The sequence below is a fragment of the Bombina bombina genome, chromosome 9 (assembly GCF_027579735.1).
Source record: "Bombina bombina isolate aBomBom1 chromosome 9, aBomBom1.pri, whole genome shotgun sequence".
Lineage (NCBI taxonomy): Eukaryota > Metazoa > Chordata > Amphibia > Anura > Bombinatoridae > Bombina > Bombina bombina.
This window is the reverse complement of record NC_069507.1, coordinates 40,182,010-40,191,615: the sequence shown is the minus strand read 5'-3', so window position 1 is coordinate 40,191,615 and position 9,606 is coordinate 40,182,010. Positions and strand designations below refer to the sequence as shown.

The 9,606-nt window shown below is 39.8% G+C and overlaps 1 protein-coding gene across 2 annotated transcripts in view; it reads right to left on the bottom strand.

Moving 5' to 3' along the window:
• Window positions 1-9,606, bottom strand: part of BMPR1A (bone morphogenetic protein receptor type 1A) — a 232,383-nt gene that overhangs the window by 21,183 nt on the left and 201,594 nt on the right. The gene's annotated exons all lie outside the window — the stretch shown is intronic.

Here is a 9,606-nt window from a genome sequence, read left to right as displayed (position 1 = left end):
GCTTAATAAATACAACTGCACTTTATTTCAGCTTTTAAAACACAGCAGTAAAATATCCAGTTATCTTATTATAAAACATTTCTTATTTAATTATAGAATATATTCTGTAGGAATCTCATTTCTATGTAGCTGGCATAGGATATAAACCCATTCCCATTCCGTTCCCCATTTCCACAGGATAAGGGATAAGACATCAGTCTTCAGTTGACAAAGCTATCAATAGTTATACCAATGAAAAGAAGAAGTCAAGTGATATTACAATTTCTAAAATAAGGACGTTATTTTATGTTTCAGATAGAGAATGCAATTTTAAATAACATTCCAATTTACTTATTTCTTATTTGCTTCATTCTTTAGATATTCTTTGTCTAAGAAATAGTACTGCACATGGGTGAGCCAATCACACAAGGCATCTATGTGAAGCCACCAATCAGCAGCTACTGAGCCTATTTAGATATGCTTTTCAACAAAGGTTATCTAAGTAATGAAGCAAATTAGATAATATAAGTAAATTGGAGTTGTTTAAAATTGCATGTTCTTTCTTAACCATGGAAGAAAAAACAGAATTTATGCTTACCTGATAAATTTCTCTCTCTTGCGATGTATCGAGTCCACGGATTCATCCATACTTGTGGGATATTCTCCTTCCTAACAGGAAGTGGCAAAGAGCACCCACAGCAGAGCTGTCTATATAGCTCCTCCCTTAGCTCCACTCCCCAGTCATTCGACCGAAGGCTAGGAAGAAAAAGGAGAAACTATAGGGTGCAGAGGTGACTGAAGTTTTTTTAAATAAAAATATACTACCTGTCTTAAATAGACAGGGCGGGCCGTGGACTTGATACATCGCAAGAGAAAGAAATTTATTAGGTAAGCATAAATTCTGTTTTCTCTTGCAAGATATATCGAGTCCACGGATTCATCCATACTTGTGGGATACCAATACCAAACCTTTAGGACATGATGAAGGGAGGGACAAGACAGGTACCTTAAACGGAAGGCACCACTGCTTGTAGAACCTCTCTCCCAAAAATAGCCTCCGAAGAAGCAAAAGTATCGAATTTGTATAATTTGGAAAAAGTATGAAGCGAAGACCAAGTCGCTGCCTTACAAATCTGTTCAACAGAAGCCTCATTTTTAAAAGCTCATGTGGAAGCCACTGCTCTAGTAGAATGAGCAGTAATCCTTTCAGGAGGCTGCTGGCCAGCAGTCTCATAAGCCAAACGGATGATGCTTTTCAGCCAAAAAGAAGGAGAGGTAGCCGTAGCCTTTTGACCTCTCCGCTTACCAGAATAAACAACAAACAATGAAGATGTTTGACGGAAATCTTTAGTTGCTTGTAAGTAGAACTTTAAAGCACGAACCACATCAAGATTGTGCAACAGACGTTCCTTCTTTGAAGAAGGATTAGGACACAGCGAAGGAACAACAATTTCCTGATTGATATTCCTATTAGAAACAACCTTAGGAAGGAATCCAGGTGTGGTACGCAAAACCACCTTATCTGCATGGAAAACAAGATAAGGTGAGTCACACTGTAAAGCAGATAACTCAGAAACTCTTCGAGCTGAAGTGATAGCTACTAAAAACAGAACTTTCCAAGATAGAAGCTTAATATCTATGGAATGCATAGGTTCAAACGGAACCCCTTGAAGAACTTTAAGAACTAAGTTTAGGCTCCATGGCGGAGCAACGGGTTTAAATACAGGCTTGATTCTGACTAAAGCCTGACTAAACGCCTGAACGTCTGGGACATCTGCCAGACGCTTATGTAATAGAATAGACAAAGCAGAAATCTGTCCTTTTAAGGAGCTAGCTGATAATCCCTTCTCCAATCCTTCTTGGAGAAAAGACAATATCCTAGGAATCCTAATCTTACTCCATGAGTAACCCTTGGATTCACACCAATAAAGATATTTTCGCCATATCTTATGATAAATTTTCCTGGTGACAGGCTTTCTAGCCTGAATCAGGGTATGAATGACCGACTCAGAGAAACCACGCTTTGATAGAATCAGGCGTTCAATCTCCAAGCAGTCAGACACAGAGAAATTAGATTTGGATGTTTGAATGGACCTTGGATTAGAAGGTCCTGCCTCATCGGCAGAGTCCACGGTGGAACAGATGACATGTCCACCAGGTCTGCATACCAAGTCCTGCGTGGCCACGCAGGTGCTATCAAAATCACTGAAGCTCTCTCCTGCCTGATTCTGGCAACCAGACGTGAAAGGAGAGGAAACGGTGGAAATACATAGGCCAGGTTTAAGGACCAGGGCACTGCTAGAGCATCTATCAGTACTGCCTGGGGATCCCGGGACCTGGACCCGTAACAAGGAAGCTTGGCGTTCTGACAGGACGCCATCAGATCCAATTCTGGTGTGCCCCACAGCTGAGTCAGCTGGGCAAATACTTCCGGATGGAGCTCCCACTCCCCCGGATGAAAAGTCTGGCGACTTAGGAAATCCGCCTCCCAGTTCTCTACCCCTGGGATATGGATTGCTGAAAGATGGCAAGAGTGAGTCTCCGCCCATCGGATTATTTTGGTTACCTCCATCATCGTTAGAGAACTCTGTGTTCCTCCTTGACGATTGAAATAAGCTACAGTCGTGATGTTGTCCGACTGAAATCTGATGAATTTGGCCACAGCTAGCTGAGGCCACGCCTGAAGTGCATTGAATATCGCTCTCAGTTCTAGAATGTTTATCAGGAGGAGAGTTTCTTCCTGAGACCATAAGCCCTGTGCTTTCAGGGAGTTCCAGACTGCACCCCAGCCCAGCAGGCTGGCATCTGTCGTTACTATGAGCCATTCTGGCCTGCGGAAACACATTCCCTGAGACAACCACCAGAGAAGAGAATCTCTGGTCTCCTGATCCAGATGTATTTGAGGAGATAACTCTGCATAATCCCCACTCCACTGTTCATGCATGCATAGTTGCAGTGGTCTGAGGTGTATGCGGGCAAAAGGAACTATGTCCATTGCCGCTACCATAAGTCCGATTACCTCCATACACTGAGCCACTGATGGCAGAGGAATGGAATGAAGAGTTCGGCAGGTGGTTAAGAGTTTTGATTTTCTGACCTCCGTCAGAAATATTTTCATTTCTACCGAGTCTATCAGAGTCCCTAGGAAGGAAACTCTTGTGAGAGGGAAGAGAGAACTCTTTTTTTATGTTCAGCTTCCACCCATGAGATCTCAGAAAAGCCAACACGATGTCCGTGTGAGACTTGGCTAGCTGGAAAGTCGACGCTTGAATTAAGATGTCGTCTAGATAAGGCGCCACTGCTATGCCCCGCGGTCTTAGAACCGCCAAAAGGGACCCTAGCACCTTTGTGAAAATTCTAGGAGCCGTGGCCAAAGCGAAGGGAAGGGCCACAAACTGGTAATGCCTGTCCAGAAAGGCGAATCTGAGGAATTGATGATGATCTCTGTGAATAGGAATGTGCAGATACGCATCCTTTAAGTCCATGGTAGTCATATATTGACCCTCCTGGATCAGAGGCAGAATAGTCCGAATAGTCTCCATCGTGAATGATGGCACTCTGAGGAATTTGTTTAGAATTTTGAGATCCAAGATTGGTCTGAAAGTTCCCTCTTTTTTGGGAACCACAAACAGGTTTGAGTAAAACCCTAGCCCTTGTTCCGCTTGGTATGTAGGTCTTCTACACAGCGTAAGAACGCCTCTCTCTTTGTCTGGTTTGCAGACAATTGAGAAATGTGAAATCTCCCCCTTGGGGGGGGGGGGAGTCTTTGAAGTCCAGAAGATATCCCTGGGACACAATTTCTAAAGCCCAAGAATCGTGAACATCTCTTGCCCAAGCCTGAGCAAAGAGAGAGAGTCTGCCCCCTACTAGATCCGGTCCCGGATCGGGGGCTACCCCTTCATGCTGTATTGGAGGCAGCTGCAGGCTTCTTGGCCTGTTTACCCTTGTTCCAAGCCTGGTTAGGTCTCCAGACTGACTTGGATTGGGCAAAACTCCCCTCTTGCTTTGCAGCAGGGGAAGCTGAAGCGGGACAACCCTTGAAGTTCCGAAAGGAACAAAAATTATTTTGTTTGGTCCTCATTTTATTTGTTTTATCCTGAGGGAGGGCATGGCCTTTCCCTCCAGTGATGTCTGAAATAATCTCTTTCAGTTCAGGCCCGAATAGAGTCTTTCCTTTGAAAGGGATGTTCAAAAGTTTAGATTTTGATGACACATCAGCAGACCAGGACTTAAGCTATAACGCCCTGCACGCTAAAATGGCAAACCCTGAATTCTTTGCCACTAATTTAGCCAGTTTAAAAGCGGCATCTGTAATTAAAGAATTAGCCAGCTTAAGGGCCTTAATTCTATCCATAATATCCTCTAATGGATTCTCCATCTGAAGAGCCTATTCTAACCTCGAACCAGAAAGCAGCTGCAGTAGTTACAGGAACAATGCACGCAATAGGTTGGAGAAGAAAACCTTGAACAAAAATTTTCTTTAGGAGATCCTCTAATTTTTTATCCATAGGATCTTTGAAAGCACAACTGTCTTCGATAGGTATAGTTGTATGCTTGGCAAGAGTAGAAATAGCTCCCTCCACCTTAGGAACCGTCTGCCACGAGTCCCGCATGGTGTCGGATATGGGAAACATTTTCTTAAAAACAGGAGGGGGAGTGAACGGTATACCTGGTCTATCCTACTCCTTAGTAACAATATTCGCAATCCTCTTAGGGACTGGAAAAACATCAGTGTAAACAAGAACCTCTAAGTATTTGTCCATTTTACACAATTTCTCTGGGACCATTATAGGGTCACAATCATCCAGAGTCACTAATACCTCTCTGAGCAACAAGCGGAGGTGTTCAAGCTTAAATTTAAAGGCCGTCATATCAGAATCTGTCTGAGGGAGCGTCTTCCCTGATCAGAAATCTCTCCCTCAGATAGCAAATCCCTTACCCCTACTTCAGAACATTGTGAGGGTATATCGGATACGGCTACTAAAGCGTCAGAAGGCTCAGCATTTGTTCTTAACCCAGAGCTGTCACGCTTTCCTTGTAACCCAGGCAGTTCAGATAAAACCTCTGTGAGGGTTGTATTCATAACTGTGGCCATGTCTTGTAAAGTAAACGAAGTCGACGCACTAGAGGTACTTGGCGTCACTTGTGCGGGCGTTACTGGTTGTGACACTTGGGGAGAGCTAGATGGCATAACCTCATTTTTCCTTCTGTCTGAGAATCATCTATTGCTATATTTTTAAGTGCTATAATATGCTCTTTAAAATCTATATAGACATATCAGTGCAAGTGGGACACATTCTAAGAGGGGGTTCCACAATGGCTTCTAAACACATTGAAAAAGGAGTTTCCTTGATGTCAGACATGTTAAACAGGCTAGTAATGAAACAAGCCAGCTTGGAAAACACTTTATTCAAAGTAAATAATACTTATAAAAAAACGGTACTGTGCCTTTAAGAGAAAAAAAGATGCACAAACTCTGCAAAACAGTGTAAAAAAGCAGTAAACTTTTAGAAATTTTTACAGTTGAATCATAAAGCCTTAGTAAGATTGCACCACCAGACAAATAAACGATTAACCCCTTAATGTAAAAACCAGATTGACAAAACGTCAAAAACCGGTATAAAAACGTTCAACACCTTGAACAGCTCTGCTGTGGCGCCTACCTGCCCTCAGGGATAAATTTGTGGGGGAAAAGCTTCCTTTAGGCCCTCAAGTACAGCAGGACCCTCTGGAGAAGCAGCTGGATGTCTCGTGTGTAAAAGAAACTGCGCAACTGAGGCGTGAAAATAGGCCCCTCCCACCTCACTCGATGTTAGTGGGGCCTAAAAGAAACACACCAAAGTGTTTCTAAACTAGCCATGTGGGTTAATAACCCTTAAACAAGCGATAATGACCCTTCAAAGTCCCTCAAAAACGTTAATCTTTTAATAAAAAGCGTTTTTCCTATAAGTGTCACCAGTAACAACTGAGCCCTTTATGAAGCTGGGATTCCATACTAAGTGTCTGAATACAGCTAGCTTACCCTTCCCTCATTGGGATACTGCCAGCCTTTTCTAGAATAACAGTCTGTCTAGAAAAAAATTGACTGAACATACCTCAATGCAGCTTAGCATGCAAACCGTTCCCCCAACTGAAGTTTTCCTGTACTCCTCAGCCTCTGTGGGAACAGCAGTGGATCTTAGTTACAAAGTGCTAAGATCATCATCCTCCTTGCAGAAATCTTCATCCCTTTTCTGCCAGAGTGAATAGTACACACCAGTACCAATTAAAATAAACTTTTGCTTGAGAAAATAAAAACTAACATTTTTGTCACCACACTCACTTTACCCTTCCTAGTACTTAGAGTAGGCAAAGAGAATGACTGGGGGGTGGAGCTAAGGGAGGAGCTAGTTAGGAAGGAGAATATCCCACAAGTATGGATGAATCCGTGGACTCAATACATCTTGCAAGAGAAATGCGGGTTTCATGTCCCTTTAAAGACTGATGTGCTACTGATTCTTATGAGAGAACGGCAAAAGAATAACTTCCACCCGGTACCCCAGTAAATGCAATGTGGAATATAATCCAGATTAACAAAACAACAAAAGGAAACAGACATTAAAACACAAAACATTATATATAATGTTAAGTGTCGTAAAAAAAAATGCACTACTGTATATTTTTGTTATATATATCTTAGTGTGTTGCACTTTCAGCTTTGAAAAGAGCTTATTGCGGCCACCTTCTTCCGCATTCATAGGAATCCGAAACCTCTGAATGCTCAAGCCTTAATTTAAAAGGATTTTACCTTTCATTTATTTTTTTTAAAAAATAATTTGTGTAGAGTCCATTACTTCCTGTCACATTCCTACAAGGAGGCTGTGGTCTCTACAGGAAGCTTATCTAGCATGATGTCATAAATCTAAAGTAACTTAAGCTGGTTTAGTGTTTAGTGAATGCAAGAGAAACAGTAAGTCTGTTTTGCTCATGCTCAGAAGAAACAGAATGCAACTTAAGTTCAAATGATGTCTTCTCTCATCTCCCAGAGAGCAAGTGCTACAATGAGAAATTCTAAGTACTCAATCTGCAAGAATATAAGTAGCTTATTTGCTTTCTTTTTTTTTACACTTTGTTTCTTCTTATGTTTACTTTGATTTACTAAAGAATATTTATTTGAATAGCTCTCTCATACTAGTTTTTGTTTTAAAATTTTCTATTTATATTGTTATATACATGGTTAAACACATTTCCTTCTCACAATGTGTTTAACCCTTAGTAAACAGCCAACATTGCTCGCCAGCATTTTATTACACAGTATAAACAAAAAACAGCATTTGAACACTAGATGGCAGCATATACCAGAGAAAACAATTCTGACGTGCTCATGTTCAGAACATTTTACATCAAACCGTTCCTTTCACTGCAAGTAGGGATTGTGGATAATTACAAGCAAATGTCAGCTAAAGTCTATATCCAGACAAGGTCTGGGATACCAGGAGAAAACAAAAAGGCCATTAAAGGCCATATAAAGTATTATAATAAAAAAATTCACTTTGGTAAACATCAGATTTCAGCTGTTTATAATTTGCTACTAATAATTGACTGTTGGATAATGATAGAAGGGAGATTAAACACAACACAAAGGTGGTTTACTTCCAGCTACTAGTGACATTAACTGAGTAGGAGAAAAGCATTGCAAGACTTCCCAGCTTCCCACTGAATTTGTGTAATGCCCACGTAATAAAGCACACAGCAAAACAATGCACTGCGGGTGAAACAAGCAGCCTGACTGTTAAAGGGCCATCTTACACTATTTATTTGCATAAATGTTTTGTAGATGATCCATTTGTATAGCCCATCTGGGAGTGTTTTAGTAACAACGTATAGTTTTGCTTATTTCTTAAAGGGACAGTCTACTCCAAAATAAACTTTCATGATTCAGATAGGGCATGTAATTTTAAACAATTCTCCAATTTACTTTTATCCCCAATTTTGCTTTGTTCTCTTGGTATTCTTAGTTGAAAGCTTAACCTAGGAGGTTCATATGCTAATTTTCAGAATGCAGTTTTTCACCACTAGAAGGTGTTAGATCATGTGTTTCATATAGATAACACTGTGCTCATGCATGTGAAGTTACCTGGGAGCCAGCACTGATTGGCTAAACTGCAAGTCTGTCAAAAGAACTGAAATAAAGGGGCAGTTTGCAGAGGCTTATATAAAAGATAATCACAGAGGTAAAAAGTATATAAATATAACTGTGTTGGTTATGCAAAAATGGGGAATGGGTAATAAAGGGATTATTTATCATTTAAAACAATAAAAATCTGGTGTAGACTGTCCCTTTAACTAACATTGTGCTGATTTTCAGACTCTGAACCAAGCCTCAAAGTTGTAGGTGTATACTGATGTCTACAGATTTCTGCTGGCTCACTTTGTCTAATGGGTCTTTTTATATGCAGAGAAGGAGGAGTGTCTGCTCCTGCTTAACCTCATCAACAGTACTAAACTGGGAGCTTCTAAGTTTTTAAAAGTTTTTATACAGGATGTTTAGATCAGTATATGTGCATATTCTTTATAGTAATGTCTATTACATACAGTTATATGAAAATTGATTTATGCTAGGGCTGCATGATCACGGATGTGAGAAAGTTCGCAAAACTGCCATTTGGGAAGAGATTGATGAGTGTGTGGGAGTCATCTCGGAGTGTTGTGAGCAATAAAGTGAATATTGTAAAAAAAAAAAACTTAAAAGTGCCTTACTGTTTGTTTTTACTTCTGTGACGCATAACATTGAGTTTGATTACATATTACAATATAATTTATTTATAAATGTTTATTAAGAGTTGCTTGTAGGATGTATTGAGTGAATTGTAAAATATAATATATTCAACATGATGTTACCAAAATATATATAAATAATATCTACTACGTACTGCTTTATCTCCATCATCTATCTAGCAGATAAATTAGAGGATGAATGATATATAGATTAATGTAATATTATATTTATTATTTATATTTATTTAATATATAATTTTGTTGAGTCAAGTATAGATTCCCAGAAGATAGATCACCAATCATCAGTAGTACACAGTGGTGCAGTGCAAAAGGTTTTTTTATTTTTATATTTTTCCTCTAACTAGAAGTGTTAATTTTTATTCTCTGTGACTATTGGACATTGAGAAACATGTACAGCAAGATTCTGTAGTGTTAAATAAAAGTTTTATTGAAAAATTAAGTTGCTATAGTAACTTTTAAAAACTTTTTTTAAAATAGCGATTAAATCGCAATTGTGTTTTTTTTGTTTAAATTAAGATTTTTTTTACCCCCATATCACCCAGTCCTAGTTTATACTGTCCCTTTAAGCAAGGTGTGCTGCCAACTCAATAGACTTTTATTCCTTTTAAACTGGGCCCCACAGATTAAGCTTTTTGCACTTGCCCCATTCATGTAGTTTTGTGACCGATTGTTGGATTTCATACTCGGAAGCAGCAGGCTAAACCTTGTGAATTAATAAGGAAGCTCTATATTGAAAATGTAGCTCGTTAGCGTTAATTTACAAAAACATACTGTCAGATGATATTGTAAAAGCTATGCACTGATCAATGTAACCACTGGGTTGCCAGAGTTCTGCCATCCACTGAAATC